At 38.7% G+C, this 17,235-nt stretch overlaps 1 pseudogene; it reads right to left on the bottom strand.

Annotated features, from left to right (window-relative positions):
• Positions 1-629: 629 nt before the first annotated feature.
• Positions 630-7,469, bottom strand: LOC148157960 (uncharacterized; annotated as a pseudogene).
• Positions 7,470-17,235: the final 9,766 nt, after the last annotated feature.

Below are 17,235 nucleotides of genomic sequence, written 5' to 3'. Positions count from 1 at the left end.
TGAGACAATTGTGTGATGTAAATGTTTAAAAAAGTTTTAAGCAAAACTCAGTAGACTTTTCCCATAGTGACATGCATTAACAATTCAATTTTTGTTTTTGTTTTTTTTCTTTTTTTCTGCAGTTCCACCTTAAAGGTTGATGCAGCTCTGCTTTCCTGAATGGACCATCTTCATCTCCACTGCAGCAAACAGGCAGCTCTTTTTTTTATAGATTACAGTCCACTAAAAGGTTGCATTGTGGTCTTGTTTATATTTTTAATAGTGTAATTCTGTAAAGACAAAATATGTAAATCAGAGCTAAACCACCAGCTCTGATTTACATATCTTGCTAAATTGCGGGTTTGAATATTGCAATACTTTCTTATAACAAAATGGACCTGCAGAAAGAAATTACTAATAAAATATCTTACATATGCATAGTTGTATGCTCTGTATAGAGATTTACCTTAGCTTTGATTGTGTATTTCACAATTTTGTAATTTATCATTGTTTATTAAGCTCTGAAAGCTGAGTGGCTTTAATATTCTGTCCTAGAATGCGGTTAGATGTGCCCTTTTTTTTGAGCACCTGCCCTTTTAGTGGTGTCTGCACGGCCCTGAATTTAATAAAGACAAACTGTAAATTACAGCTTAAGCTACCGCAATAGGGGCGTTGCGCGGCGCGGTGGTTAGCACGACGCCCATAGAGACACTAGACCGCGGTAGCCTGGAGTCCGACTCCCGTCCTCCATTCGCTGGGCCCAGGCCGCTCCGCTCTCTCTGCCTCCTTACAGTCAGATTGCTGTCAAATAAACTAGTGTCGAAAAAATCCTTAAAAAAAAAAAAAAAAAAAAAAAAAGACTACCGGAGTAATGTGCGACAACGCGTCATGATGTCAGGTTCTTTTTTTTTTATCCCTCAATTACCCCCAACTGATCAGCGTCACCCTGCGTATTAAAGCTTTTAAAATCAAAGATATGGATTAAAATCAAAGATATGGTTTGACTAAATCTGGAAACTAAGTCCAAGCTTCACCCTGAGGATCTGACAGAGGCGATCTCGGCCGCTGCCTGCATGTTGGTTCAGAGAGCCGCTGCTGAGTCAGCAGAGCGTCCTGCTGCGCATCGGGCGGAGGAGCAGCAGGAGGCTTCGTTGAATTCAACTGTAACGAAATGGGATCCGTTCATAATAAGTTTGGTTTGTTATGTTAGGTACCGCACGCTTCGCCGGTATCATGAGCAACAGTTGTTACTTCAATCCGCGTTTCCTCATCAGATACGGTTCCCCCTAAGTCTTCTTGCCGCTCCGCACCGCCCAGGCGGCAGAATACGCGCATGTGAGCACTGAGAAAGCACGCGCATTGCAAGGACGCGCTTGTTCGGCGCGCTTGTCTGGGGAACTACGGACACCGTGAAAGCTCAAACAACATGTTTCGGCAAAGTTGTCACACTTTCTTCACTTTCAACACGTTCTCTGTGTTTAGTCCTGTTCCTGTCCTGTCTTCCCTGTTGATTGCTACCCAGGTGTGTCTCATTCCCTGATTACCCTCCTTGTGTATTTATGTCCACCGGTTGTCTTGTTTCCTTGTCGGGTCCTTGTCGTTCACATGATCGTTTGTTCCGAGTTCCGAGATCTGTTCTGTGTTTCCTCGAGCAGACTGTTTGGACTGTGTTTTTTGGACTTACCATTAAATCTTAACCTTCTTCATGACAACTTGGGCTTACCAGCATCTTCCTCACCTCCATTACCCGCACTTCATGACATTGATTTGGAATTGATTCGTCATGAACATGGAAGTATAACAAGATATAAATCTCAAATCTAAAGAATTGAGGGTGATATACAAACCAAATAAGGACTGTTCACTTTTTAAATAATAAGCCCTTTTGTTTTTTAATTTTTGGGGATTTTTCCTGTTTTTGGACATTGGTATTGGAGCAGAATCTTTGTGCATTGAGTTTGTCTTGTGTCATCTATCCTAAATGAGAGGTCAAAAAGTAAAGATTTGTAAAGAGAAACATGTTTTTTCTAAAGGGGAGAATGGAAGGATGAAGTTAGAAAATTCCCTGAAACAACAGGTCTTCGTCTGATGTTTTTTGTCTGGTTCCATAGGGGATCACACCAGTTTAAACAAAGGTTTAAGAACTTGAATTTTCAGTCAGAAATGACCGCACTGCCTGGTCAAAGTTCCAGTCTCCATGTGTGTTAGTCAACTAGGTGAAACAAACAAACAAATGAGTTTATATTATGTTCATGCAGTGCATCATTCTAATTTTTGCTTTGTTTCTGTTTTCCAACTACAGAGAGGATCTTGCAGTAAACCTATGATTGGGAAGACCATATCCATGTTGCATACCCTTCTGAGCAAAGTCTGGACTCAATGGTTAGTTATTCTCAACCCAGAGCAAGAATCCTTCTATTATGTTTTCTTCTACAACAGGTTATCTCTTATATAGACACATGTGCTGTTTTTTTTTTCAGATCTCAGGGAAACTGGACAGGAAACAATTTTTTTAGCTGATTTTTGTTAACTGAATTTTAAATAGTAATTGTTTAAGTGGATTACTCATAGTCTATACTTTGTTTAATTTGGACTTATTTTCTTTATAACTTTCCATATTGAAATGCTGATAAACTGTATTTCCTTGTGTATTGTAGTGTAATTTTTATGGTAAAATTCTGGTAACAACTACCAGTAATTTACCATAAAGTTGATTTTTTAATACAATAAAATGTTAATATCATACAGTATTGCCGTGTTTTTCACTTATCTAGTACAATGTACAGTATATTTAGTTTTTATAGTAAGTTGCATAAAAAGTTTACAGTTCTGAATTGCTAAAGTCAGGGTTGCCAAAATATTATACCGTAATGCCTCAGGCAGTATGGCCAATTTTACTAAGGGAAGACCACAACTGCTGGTATTTTGCCTTATATTGGAAAATACGGTAAAATACTGGCAGTTTTGGTCAACAGAACTTTACTGTATTTTCTAAAATACAGTAAAATACTTGCAGCTAGTATTGTACAGTAATTTTACAGTGGAATTCTGGCAACGCCAGCTGCTGGTGTTTTACCGTAAAACAAAAAACAGATTTTACTAGAGATGTGCCGATCAGGTTTTTTCCTGCCGATTCCGATCACCCATTTTAATCATAAGCACTACCGGTTAGACTATGTGGAAAAAGGAACCATGAATTTTTAATAACTTTTTCCAAGAAAAAAAAACAAAATGGACATTGTGCAAATTGTACTGCTATTGGTAAAACTATCTTTAACAGACTGATAACATATGAAGGCACTGAAGAGGCTAAATAATGCAGAGAGTTAAAATAAAACCTCTCAACTGTGCCTAAAACTTCAAGTATAAAACTTAACATTCAAAGGCAAATACAGGATCCATTACAATAAACAATCCTGGGTTACTGAATGAAAACTTCCTGATAGCATGGCGGCTAGCTGGTTACTGCTAGTTCTGATTGGCTGTTTCTGACTGTAATTATGCAGAACAGGGAGGAGATCGATTATTTTTTCAGAGATTATCTGTCTCATGTTAGGACAGCGAAAGTTTTAATACGTATGTAAAAAAAAAAAAAAATTTAAGTTATATGCTGCAGTTTTAAGCAGAGGTTCGGTGTGAGAGTCACTACCAGGTGGAGCAGAAGCGAAGCTCCGTCTGTGAAATATCACTACCTGTAGCGTAGCAGCGGTTCAACAGCGAGAGCAGAACCAGCGTCTTACATCGCAGCTCGATGACTTAAATCATTTTGCAGGTTATTTGTTTAGCTTTCTGACCGTCATGCTAATCCGGCTGAGTGTTTGTAGCTGTGCGCTGCTTTACCTGCTATCTGATCCTCCATAAGTCTTTTTTTACTGCAGTGAGCCTCGATGTAGCTAAACTCCATCAAGTATGGCATTGTTTGTATCCCATATTAGATTCGTCGTGTTGATACATTTTGACGTGCTTCAATTTTCCGCCGCGACACGCAAACTTCCCCATTCACTCAGTGCGTTATAGTTCCACATCGCTTAGGATTTGTTGCTACACGTTTGCGCAGAGTGAAGGAAAGAGGAGACCAGCTGCACAGGCAGGTTGGAAATGAGATGCAGGTGATGATCGGTTTGTGTGATCGGCGACAAGAAATCGTGATCAGCGATCACCAATCATACACTTTTTCACGATTATGATCGGTGGCCGATCGATCGGCACACCTCTAGATTTAACCCGTAATTGTTTTTATGGCGGAATTTTGGCAACCCCAGCTGCCGGCGTTGCACCATAAAATCTGCGCTTTTTTTTTTTTTTTTTTTACATTTTTTTTACAGTGCAGTCAAAGCCAGGAGGAGGGTCTTATCACTGTCACTCACTCTTGTTCTCACTTGCTCTTTACTAGGCCATAGCTGGTTCAGCACAACATATCCTTCTACGAAAGCTAAGGACAGTTAGCAGCATAGGAGTATTACTGTGACAGTAAGTAATTTTTCCACCATTGGCACACTGTGTAGCATACAGGAGGTTGATTGACAGTGCTAAGACCTTACCCCTGCACTTTGTATTGCCTTGTTGCTAAAAATGTGCTATATAAATAAAATTACTACCTTCCTCTGGTTCTGATTGATTGTTTTTGATTTGGAGTGGTGCATTTCTTCAAACTACAATGGTAGCTCAGGGTGGAGGTGGAAGAACTCGATATGTTCACTGTAGGAGCCATATGTACATTGTTGGAGCTTGATACAGAATGTTGTTTTGATTTGGCGCGAGTTTGATATTTTTTGCTCTGCTGTCTGAAAGAGATGGGTATCTGTGGTTGATTGTGCTCGAGCTTGTTGCGTGGTGCCTTTTGATTGGTTGTTTTGTCTAATTAGTTTATGAAAGATTAGAGCATGCTCACTATAGAAGTCTGGCACCATTAGAGGAACACAGTCTTTTGACCGTCACTTTCTGTTGGTATTTTAATGTCCACGGAAAAATCGCAGCAGAAACGGCTCAAGGGCGCCACCTAGCAACTTTCAAAAGACCCTTTCCTATTCACTTACTTTATCGTAGAGACTTGAAATTTGGTACACTTGTAGAGCTCCCCAAGACACTCTGAATTTACAATTAATGTCATAGTGCAAGTATCAAAGTAAGTCGGCCATTTTGGATTGAAGTTCCGATTTTTGCCGTTTACAGGTTTCGCATTTGATCGAACTTCTCCTAGGGATTTCGATCGATCAGCTTCAAACTCGGTCAGATCGTTCATAAGGCATGGCCGATCCAAAGTTATCAAAGGTTTGCGTTTTTTTTTTCCCAAGTAGAGTTACCTGGGGTCAAAGTTCACCTAGTCGCCATGAAAAACAAAACGGTTATAACTTACAAAAAAACTCAGAGGCACCAAACTTTCAGTGATTGATCATCATCAGGTCCCCTACAATACCTAATGGTCAAATGATGACATCACTTAGGCCACACACCCTGAGAACAGGAAGTGTCATGTTTTACTGTGAACAGTCGCTATCTGACCCCTTTGACCTAATCAACATGAAACTGTGTCCACAGACAGAAAACATGTTGGTGTGTCCTGGATTGCAACCACGTTTGGTTTTATTCATCCCCGAACAGGAATCCATAACAGTCGTTGATGGGCGTGGCCTAATTTCTCTACAGCGCCCCCTAGAATTTTTTAAATAGTCAGCCCCAAGCCATGCTTTAACCTAGAATTATGAAACTTGGTACACATGTGTATAATGTCAGGACCTAGAAAAAAGTCTCTTGGAGCCATGGTGCAAACCCAACAGGAAGTCGGCCATTTTGGATCTAAATCCGCCATTTACTGTTTTTCATACATGCCGCATCTGATCAATCTCCTCCTACAGCTTTTGAGATAGACTTCAAACTCAGTCAGCAGAAAGTTGAGAGATTAAAGGTCCAAAGTTAACTATTCGCCATAAATCATTAAAGTGAGATAACATACACATACGAGGTCACAGCTGCATCAGACTTTCTATGTCTCAGTATAGACCAGCCCTCATCACATTTAGGTGGTCAATTGATGACATCACCTTAGCGCCGCCCACTTCCGGAAGGAAGTCACCTGTTTTTTCTACTGTATGTCTTACTTTTACTCTCTAATTCATATGGGTTTCATCCTTTGCAGACTGACATAAAATGACATGAAGATGAACTCTGTCAATGCCTGCTGACCCATGGGGGCGTGGCCAAATGGCTGTCCCTCGCCATATGCATACGATCGTCTCTTATTCACACACACATCATCCAATTTACACCAGACTTTTTATGAGTGACACTTGTGAACCTCTAAGGAGCTCAATAGAGTTTAATTGCAATTTGACTCCACCACACCCCCTAGGTTAATAAAACAGCTGTATCTCCTCTCTACATGGCCCAATCTGCTCCAGATTTTGGGTGCATCACCAGGGAGCTCTGCCGAAGGCATCAAAGCGGATCGCATGGAGGACGGCGCGCGAGCGTCAGCGGTGGCTGGCAGGAGCCGGTGCTGGAACATCCGCGGTGGCTATAGGCCTGAGCGGCGCTTGGCTGCGAGGGCCGCTTGAGGCTCCGCGGAGCTTTAATTATTATTTCCTTTTAGATTCAGTAAAGACTGAAGAATGACTATTGGATTCAAGACCTCTTTTTTCTAGAAGAAACATGTCGCGTCCGAAAGAGCTTTAAGGGGCTAGACTAGTGAGAGCTTGCCGCACTTACATTCACAGAATATCTGTCTTATATCATACTGCCATGACATTGTGACAGAGTCTTGGGGATGAAATAGATTTTATTAGAAGGATCAAGGGCTATCACAATAATTTGCACTGTAAGTAAAAAAAAAAAAAGATTAGTTATCTTCATATTAAGAGTCTTACCTGTTCTCAGTGTTTCATCTAGATTGGTTTCTTTTCCTTCAGTCATTCGTCTTCTTTCAAAAACCATGGCATCTATTTTTTCCAGAAGACTTATTATCTCATTTCCATGCGTCATACTCCTTGTACATGTATGGTATCTTTTTTCGGAAAAACTGCTCTTTGCTTTCAGGTTCTGAAGTTCATTTTCACAAATTTCATCTGAGTCTTCATGAGTCACAACTGTCATCACATAAGAGCTGTGCTCCTTTCCCAGTGTTTCTTCTAACCACTGCAGTCCAGATGTATACTGGTTTTCATACTGGTCATTTGATATCAGCAAGATAAAGGCACGATGTTCTGGAATTACTGGAATCGTGTCAATATTTGGAAACCCAAGCAGGTTAATTACAGAGATCTGATGACCCAATAGGTCATACAGTCTGGATGAAAACTCTTTCTCATGTATCTCCTAGTCATGGTCCAGTAAGATATTTTTTGATCCAATCTCAATGGAATTTTTGTTTCCAATTAATATAAGTGTGAGTGGAGGAGTCACTGAAAAACAGAGCATGAGTAATGTGATAAATGACAGAATTTTTATAGAAGCCTTTGAATAAACATGATCTTTGAAGTCTTACCTGCATTCATTGCTGACATATTTTCATTTCCATCTTGAACATTTTTCCTCACAGATCTCGAGGTGTTGAGCATCATGACTATTGATGACTAAAGAAAATACATTTAATAATCAATCATCTAGCTGTAAACATAATTATATACAATAATACTTCCTAAAATGAAAGTGTATGGCTTCCACATACTGGTCTTAGCCAACATATGTATGTAAAATACTTGCTGAATCACACATAAGCAATATAATATATCCCCTGACATGAACCCAGATTTGGCATTGCGAGGTGAGGTTTTGTAAGGATGTTTATCCGTTTCTGAGTTTGGTTTATATCAGTTATAACGTATAAGTGGCACCTTTAATGACTCTGATATTACAATGGAATTTCTGAAGCTGCTGAGATTACATCTCTGAGTTCATTTGGATATAAACTTTTACAATGACTTTGGAATTTGGTTTATTGGCTTACTGGATTAAGCAACTTCATTTCAGTTAACTGACCCTCCTTCAGCTAAATGATCTTCCTTATTATCTAGGAACTATTTCTAACTCTATTCTTTCTGGCAAATGTTTCAAAGTGATATTAGGGATTTGGCCTACATGTACATCAGGCACAGACATGCACCTTAACTGTAAATATGTACTGGAACATATATGACTGATTTTTTTTACACCCAGTATGGACTTTCTTCTCAGACCTTTTATGGTTCCCAGAGTTGGGACAGATCTGGGTAGGACAGCATTTAAATATTCTGCCCCCTGTGCTCGGAATGACTTTCAGCAAGAGTCTAAATTGACAGAGAAAGTGACTCTCAGTGAACTAAGAACATTGATGAAAGGCCGTGAAGAAGAAAGTTTTAACTGCCATTGCTCTTAATAGTTTTGTTTTTTATTAGCTCTGTCCTACCCGGACTCTTTTGTTAGGAGGTATTGTCTTGGGTAAGCAAGAAAACAGAATTAGAATCAGCAAACCAATTTATTACAAAAGAAATATAATGTATAGTAAGAACAAAGAAGTACTTTACCGTTTCAGTTCTGGATCACAGTTATGAGTCCTTATGGGAACAAACATAGTGTGACCCTGAACAATAAGATCCAACTCCTTTTATGACTCCAAAGTATTTAAGCTCCTCCCTAGAAGGGTTTTCCCCTGTGAAGTCAGTTCCTTAACATATTTGTTCAGTGGTGGATGTCAGCAACCAGTTCTAGTGATTTTTCTACTTGCATAGTGTAACATGATGTATGGATAGAAACTTTCTGCTATAACTGGCAGAGGCAGACATCCTCTGACCTTATCAACACATCTTACACATTGCAGTCTGATTAACATAATTAAAATTTAAGAAAGTAAAAGCCCTAACATGTAAAAACAACCCTTTAACAACTGTTTTTATTTTATGCTGTGATGCTTTTAAAACTAAAAAAACAAGTATTTCTGTGGTTGAATGTAAATGTTGTGTAAATGGTGCTGATATCTTGCCAGGTTCCTCTTGAAAAAGAGATTATAGATCTCAATAAAAATACTCTTTAATCATTTAAAAAGATCCATACATTTTTACCCTGTATATGCCTATACATGGCAGGTTAAAACTAATTCAGGTTATTGTGCTTTGTGGTTTATTCTGCATACCAAGGAAGTCTGACAGGTCAGTACACACACGGTTGGGGTGTGGCGAAGAATAAAATCTGATTTTGCATGTTATAATTCAAGAGGATATAAAATACATATGGTAGAAGGGATAAGACATTTTTAAACATTCACTGCCACATCATTTTTCAACTATTAGGCAAATTAGCAAAACCATTCTTGTGAAAAAATATTTTAAGTCATTGCGAAAACTTTGAAAAGCTCCACTTACCTCGTTTCCTTTTTACTGACTTGGCTCACCTTCTGGACCTCTGCACAGACTACTGCAGAATGTGGCTCTGTTTCTGTTTAGCCAGAAATCCTCTGGATTCTTGTTTTTAATGCGTCTTCCCCTAACAAACTCCTCTTCCTGTCTATTGCCGTCATCAAATATGAGGAAAAGGAAACTGAAGTATAGATTGTTTAAGTAAATAATCTTTACTTCAAAAAGCTAAACATGTTTTAGTAATTTCCAAGTTAAATTGCCAGTTCAATCAAGGTCTGCCTACTCAACTATACCTGCCTTTGTTATGTCCAGCTGCTGTTTGCTGGGTTTTATCATGCACATCATTGTAGGTAATGATAATAATAAAACATTTTATTTATACAGAGCTTTTCTAAACACTCAACAACTTACCATACTTACTTGGCCAGCTTAGTATGGAGCCTCTCTAATTCCAAATGACAAAATAAATAATTAGGTTGATCTGTGATTCCTGGCTCCCATGTCACCCATCAGATAAGCTGCGCAGGGCCGTGCAGAGACCACTAAAAGGGCAGGTGCTCAAAAAAAAAAAAAGGGGCACATCTAACCGCCTTCTAGGACAGAATATTAAAGCCACTCAGCTTTCAGAGTTTAATAAACAATGATAAATTACAAAATTGTGAAATATACAATCAAAGCTGAGGAAAATCTCTATATAGAGCATACAACTATGCATATGTAAGATATTTTACTAGTAATTTCTTTCTGCAGGTCTATTTTGTTATAAGAAAGTATTGCAATATTCAAACCCGCAATTTAGCAAGATATGTAAATCAGAGCTGGAGGTTTAGCTCTGATTTACATATTTTGTCTTTACAGAATTACACTATTAAAAATATAAACAAAGGCACAATGCAACCTTTTAGTGGACTGTAATCTATAAAAAAAAGAGCTGCCTGTTTGCTGTAGTGGAGATGAAGATGGTCCATTCAGGAAAGCAGAGCTGCATCAAACTTTAAGGTGGAACTGCAGAAAAAAAGAAAAAAACAAAAGCAAAAATTGAATTGTTAATGCATGTCACTATGGGAAAAGCCTACTGAGTTTTGCTTAAAACTTTTTTAAACATTTACATCACACATTTGTCTCATGAAGTGAATTTTTTTTGCAAAACAAACTTATTTGTGCATGTCAGAAATCTTTTCTTGATATTCTAAGTTTTTGTTTGACTCAAAGTTTTGCTTGTGATTCTCACATGACGTCATGGGCAGGACCCAAAATCGCAACAAAAGATTTCGGATGTGTGCAAATAAAAGTTTATGTTTGGCAAATAGCTTTTTAAGTTCACAAGACAAAAATTAGTTATTTAATTTAAAAAAAGTTTTTTAAACAAAATAATTTGTTTTTAAAAAATAAATCATTACAATTCAAAAAGTTTTGATTACAATTTTATTTTACTTAACTGAGGTTAGTTTATTTTTTCCCATTGAATAATTGGGGGAAAAATTTAACTACATACTCTGCGAACTAGACCCTAAACTTAAAGTCTGGCTTGAGTTTTTTCCCCTTCATTAATGACATACATTATATCTATCATGGTAATTCAGGGTGAGTTATTTTTTATTCTAAATGAATATCCTTGTTGGACTTTTATTTAAGTGCTATTCTCTTTCAAGACACATTTACCTAACGCCAGAATAAATGCAATGTACATTATGCAGCAAAGGAAATTAGAACTTAGAAATTAGAAATTAGAACCATTGTGGAGATAAGTTTTGGACGGGCGATGTGCCTCGTACACAGGGAAGAAGCTTTTCAGTTATCTTGCTTTGCTAGCAAAGTCGTAGCTAGCAGCTAGCTAATAGCACAACAACAACATCATCCTAATGTCTGTATGATAAAAATACTGAATCGATAGATAAGAACAGTTTCTCCTCACCTGGCTGTCTCCTCCGCTCAGTAGTTCTTCTGAGTAAGCCGGTCCAGCTAGCCGGCTCTGACTCCAGCCGGCCCAGCACACAATATACAAGGGCGCGGTCGCTCAAGACATTATGGTACACCCATTTACGTGCTGCTTTCACAATAAAAGCGCACATCCGGTCCATGTTTGAGCTACTCAAATCCAGCCGCAGCATTTGCAAACAGAAAATAATATATGCTGAGAAACTAATACTATATATATATATATATATATATATATATATATATATATATATATATATATATATATATATATATATATATATATATATATATATATATAAAATAAAAAAATTAAAAAATTCCCTTCTCACCCTCCGTGGGTGGTCTCTTTCATCCTCTGAGCTCGGGTCCTCTACCAGAGGCCTGGGAGCTTGAGGTTCTCCTCCAGTATCTTGGCTGTGCCTAGAACTGCACATTTCTGGACTGAGATGTCTGATGTTGTTCCTGGGATCTGTTTGAGCCACTGCTCCAGTTTGGGGGTGACTGCCCTGAGGGCCCCGATGACCACAGACCACTGTGGTCTTCACCTTCCAGGCCTTTTCCAGTTCCTCTCTTAGGCCCTGGTATTTCTATTTCTCCAGTTTCTCATGCTCCTTTTTCCTGATGTTGTGGTCACTTGGTATTGCTACATCCACCACAATGGCTTTCCTCTGTTCTTTATCCACCACCACAATATCTGGTTGGTTCGCCATTACCATCTTGTCTGTCTGGATCTGGAAGTCCCACAGCTCAGTCATTCTCCACCACCTTTGGGGGTGTTCCCCACTTTGACCTCGGGGCTTCCAGTCCATATTCTGCACAGATGTTCCTGTACACCACATATGTCAGAGTCAAGGCCCGCGGGCCACATCCGGCCCGCGAGAAGGTTTTTTACGGCCCCTGGGATGATCTTGATTTATTAGAACCGGCCCGCAGACCGCAGCAAGCCGGCACCCCGTCTGAAAAAAAATATCTTCCTTATTTGAACTGTAAGTAGTTCTTTAAATGTTCTGTGAGATGATGTACTTACCCATGTATCCATAACAACCGGAACTTTCAATATCCACCAAGTTATTGCCGAAATATACCGTCTATTAAACGAGTGCCCCCCGGATTAATTACACTCTCTGCAGCTGCAGCTGCGAAGTTACCGTATTAACCCGATACTTGCTGGAAAGTGCAACGTCTCCCCTTTCAGAAACCGTTGGAATTTTTCCACTTAGCGCTACGTGTGGCGGAATTACGGTACTGCAAATTTAGATGTGTCGCCGGCGACACACCTAAATGCCTTGACTCTGACATATGTGGATTAATAGATTTTTGCACTTTATCTTATTGTATTTCAATCCAATTATATTTTAAAAATATTTCAGTTGTGTCTGTTGAAAATTAAAGATTACTGACAGAGCCATAAGAAAATATTGCTTTATTTATCTGATCATATTTGTTAGGTTTTCAGTAGGTTCAATTAGGTTCACTAGACTATATGCGTCATTTAAAAAAATTTCAATGAACATTCGATCAGTCCGGCCCTCGGCTTGTAGCTAAATTTTTTATTTGGCCCTCCATCCATTTGACTTTGACACCCCTGCTGTACACCATGCCCACCACTTGGTTATGTCGTTCCATGTACGCTTTCCCTGCCAGCATCTTGCACCCTGCTGTTATGTGCTGGACTGTCTCAGAGGCCTCCTTGCACAACCTACACCTTGGGTCTTGTCTGGTGTGGTAGATCTGAGCCTCTATTGCTCTGGTGTTTAGGGCCTGTTCCTGGGCGGCCAGGATGAGGGCCTCTGTGCTGTCCTTGAGTCCAGCTTTCTCCAGCCATTGGTAGGATTTCCTGATATCAGCCACTTCAGTTATTTGTCGGTGGTACATCCCATGTAGGGGCTTGTCCTCCCATGATGGTTCCTCCAGCACCTCGTCCTCTGTTCCCCATTGCCTGAGACATTCGCTGAGCACATCGTCCATTGAGGCTTTGTCCTTGATGTATTTATGGATCTTGGATGTTTCATCCTGGACAGTGGCTCTCACACTCACTAGTCCTCTGCCTCCTTCCTTACGGCTCGTTTGTGTGTGTGTGTGTGTGTGTGTGTGTGTGTGTGTGTGTGTGTGTGTGTGTGTGTGTGGGTGTGTGTGTGTATGTGTATATATATATATATCAGAAAGTGGCGACTAGATCTGATGTATAATTTCAAAATAAAAGCCTATCAAAAAAGTCATTTTTTATCTTTTCCCCCTAAGTTGCCGTGCACATTGCTGAAAAACTTTGTTTCCAGTGACTTCTCTCACTTCTGGATGACAGAGCGACACCTCTAGAAGACAACCAGAAAATATCAAACACATATGATCTATAATTTCAAAATTAAATCTTTTTAAAATAATACGTTTTTACTTTTATATACAAAAATAAGTAGAAAATGTAAAGAGCTGCCTCACTCAATCATCTTATTTATATACAGGTTTTTCTATAATCTCCTATACTTGTACTACTTATATACAAACCAGATTTCTCTGTTTCCAAAGACTCCTACCACTTCTGGATGACAGAGGGACACCTCTAGAACAGAACCAGAAAGTTGCAACTAGATCTGATGTGTTATTTCAAAATAAAAGACCATTAAAGTAGTATTTTAGATCTATTCCACCTAAGTTGCCGTGCCCATTGCTGAGAAACTCTCTGTTTCCAAAGACTGCTACCCAGGGGCGTAGGAAGCGGGGGGGACGGGGGGGACATGTCCCCCCCAATATTGGAGAGAGCCACATTCGTCCCCCCCAATAATTTCACCGCAGTTGCGAAGAATTTTAAAATCTTCCACTCACATGCTTTTATTTTGAAGGCGCACAACAGCGCATTCAGTAGAGCGCTTCCTCTCCCCTCCCCCCTCCCCCCTCTGAACGGCTCAGAGTAATGGCAGCAGCAGAGAAACTCCGTTTGAATGAGGTAAACAATCTGTCGGGAATTTTGCCATGAATATCGCTCGTTTATAACATCTTGTTGTCAGTTTACTTTCATAAATAGAACTAAATCTTTTTGGTTAAGCCGTTTTAATTCTGGAATAGTCACATGTCCAATATTATACTGCTAACTTTGTCTAAAAGTTAGCTACTCTAGCCATAATGATTTATTTAATCAGATTGAGACTGAAACAGCAGCAAAATTAGCCTTTTTATTATTTAAAGTGAGCAACACCTGATCATACTCGACCACTTAACATGTATTTTATATTATATTATTATATTATATTATTTAGATATTTAGAAGAACAACAGTGCTGGAATGATGTTGAAGAAAGGTGAAGAAGCTCTGGTGAGATCTTCATTTAGTTTATTAAAATATGTATTAACTTTTTAATTTTTAAATAAACTAAACTATTTTATTATGAGAGGAGCAGGTCAGGGAAGACATTGGAGAGCCAGGTGGAGTTTCAGAATGTGAAGATATAAAAATTACATTAATTTCAATAAAACCAGAAAGGAGAACAGGTGAAGACTGATGTCAGGTTGATTTCTTTCAACGTTTCAATATTTTTTTTCATTATTTCCAAACTATAAGGGTAATGATTAGGAGACATTGACAATAAGAAAGGTGCTTGAGGAGAGGTTTAAAATTTGTGAAAATTTTTGCTACACAGTAAATGAAGTTGAGATGTATAATAATGTATACATCTGTAAATTAAGTTGTTTAAATTCTCATACTGTATGAAATTTAGTTCACATTCTGACACTGTACATCACTGTTGTAAATCCATGCAGGAACATCAGGCTGCAGAAAGTCAGAGGGAGGCAGAGACAGAAACACATAACTAGATATTTTAGTTAAATGTTTGCTGCTGAAAATGGCAGGAGAAAAAAAAACATTTAGACTTTTTGCCTCTGTTTTTTATGGTAAGTTACTGAATGCAGGGATGGAAAGTGGGACTGAGTTAACAGTGAGGAACTAAGATGTCTGTTAGATGTGAAAAAGTATCATTTTTATTTATTTTGTAGATCAAACTGTTGCACTGATGTAGAGTTGTTCAAAAAGAACAAAACTTGTTTTTTAGATTTTATTTTTGTTGGTCAAATTGCTGTATTGAGTTTAAAACTGCAGAGTCCTATTTTATGAGTCGTTTTCTACTTTGGTTTTAGAAAGAAGTAAAACCAGTTAAATTACCAGTTAATTTATATCAATGCATTTTGACCAATAAGATATATCAGAATTTGTTAGCCTGTCTGTGCTACCAGAGTATTTATCTTGCTAGTTGTGAGGCAAATTCTAAAGTGAATGTTCATCCTGGAATGATGGTCATTATACTATGCATAACTTTAATCTGATTGTGCTGTCCTCGCCCTGAGTTTTCAATCTTTTCAGCCGCTAGACAGCCAGACAACGACGCTCCAATAACCAAACTTCTTTCTTTCTTTTTAGTTGTTTATTGAAGAGTGGCCTCTGACCACTACCATCACTTTGGCCATCGTAAACTGCAACATACAAGGCGTAATGTTAGCTAACATAGCAAAATAGCCATTCTTACTGCGAGCTTAAAACATTTTCTTAAATGACTAAAGTATACAAATTACTTACACCAGCGTTACATGAAACAAAGAGACAGTTATTATTTTCATAATTAACAAGCACTTACGAACAAATCTTGTCGGAAACACAACGAATAAAGACAATAGTCAGCTACTCCACGAGCTGTTTGGTGTTGCGTTCCACCATCTTGGATCTATGTTTTCTTTTAGCATCACAAAGGCAACATAACAAAAATATCCACCAGGGGGTGCTCTAGTTCAAAACCTTGCTGGTCCAACTAAACTAAACAAAAGGCAGCACAAAAACGATTGACCAATATAAGAAAAATCCTCCCCTTTTGCATCTTGACAGAACTAACAGAAATCAAACTGTTTATAGATTTGTATCATGGAGAATTTGTCAAACATCAGTTTTCTCATCTTTATTTTAAGTCATCTTTAATAGTATATCTGATAACAAATGGTGGCGCTACTAATATTTTTGTGACAGATTTCTGCTTGTCCTGTATTGGGATAAAATGTTTTTCTGGACATAACTCAATGAATCACATAGCGACCAATAGGCGCTGTCCAGTCCAGTAATACATATCAATTAGCAGCAATATGAAATGCATACAAATAATTAACTATACTATATTAAGAAATATTAATCCTCAGTGCTACATGAAGCTCATTTTGAAACAATGCAAGTTATAAACAATATTTTGCAACAAGTAAATTAAGTCTAATGTTAGGTCTGTGTAAGCCAGAGACATAGATGTATATACATACATACATAGATAGAGGCATATGCTGCCACCCCATAAATATTTTTCTAGATCTGCCCTGAATCTCATTATTTCTCAATTAATAACACTGAGGGGTTTTGGCCAGGTCCTGGGTCTGGTAAACAGGTGAACAGAAAGTAAAATGGGTTAGCTACAACAGGAATGAGAGTCAAAAGGCGGTGCTCAACAGTTGATTTGCATTTGCACGGCTCCCAGCAACTTCATTTAATTACAAAAACCTCTACTAGGCACAAGGGAAGGGGGATGATAGGGGAACACGGACACACAGCGTTTTTGACCATTCTTGGCAGTGCCCTACAATTTTCCACTCTGACAAAAACCTCTTGCAGATGGTCCTCAATCTCCATGCGCACGGCAGAACTAGGTGTCAATAGCTGTCGAAAATCCCACTTTTCGTCCTGTGGTTCTCTTCTGAGTTTGCTCTCTGGTGAAGCCCATACAAGGACAAAACAACACAAACTCTCCCAAACTCTGCTTGTGTTATATTTATAACCTGTAGTGGCGCAGGGGTAAAGCACAACCCACTGCAGAGGCCTTACTCCTCAATGTGGCCGTCACACATCGAGTAAGGCCATTCGATTTGATGGCCTTTGCTGCATGTCTTCTCCCTCTTTCATTATCTATTTTCCTGTCTAACCGCGATCAAATCAAGGTTGCTATCTTAAAAAGTAGAATAAAATGTATAT

Source organism: Poecilia mexicana, unplaced genomic scaffold, assembly GCF_051168715.1.
Source record: "Poecilia mexicana isolate PSO_F unplaced genomic scaffold, ASM5116871v1 scaffold_8, whole genome shotgun sequence".
Lineage (NCBI taxonomy): Eukaryota > Metazoa > Chordata > Actinopteri > Cyprinodontiformes > Poeciliidae > Poecilia > Poecilia mexicana.
Note: the sequence above shows the minus strand (reverse complement) of the source record. Positions and strands in the feature narration are given on the sequence as shown.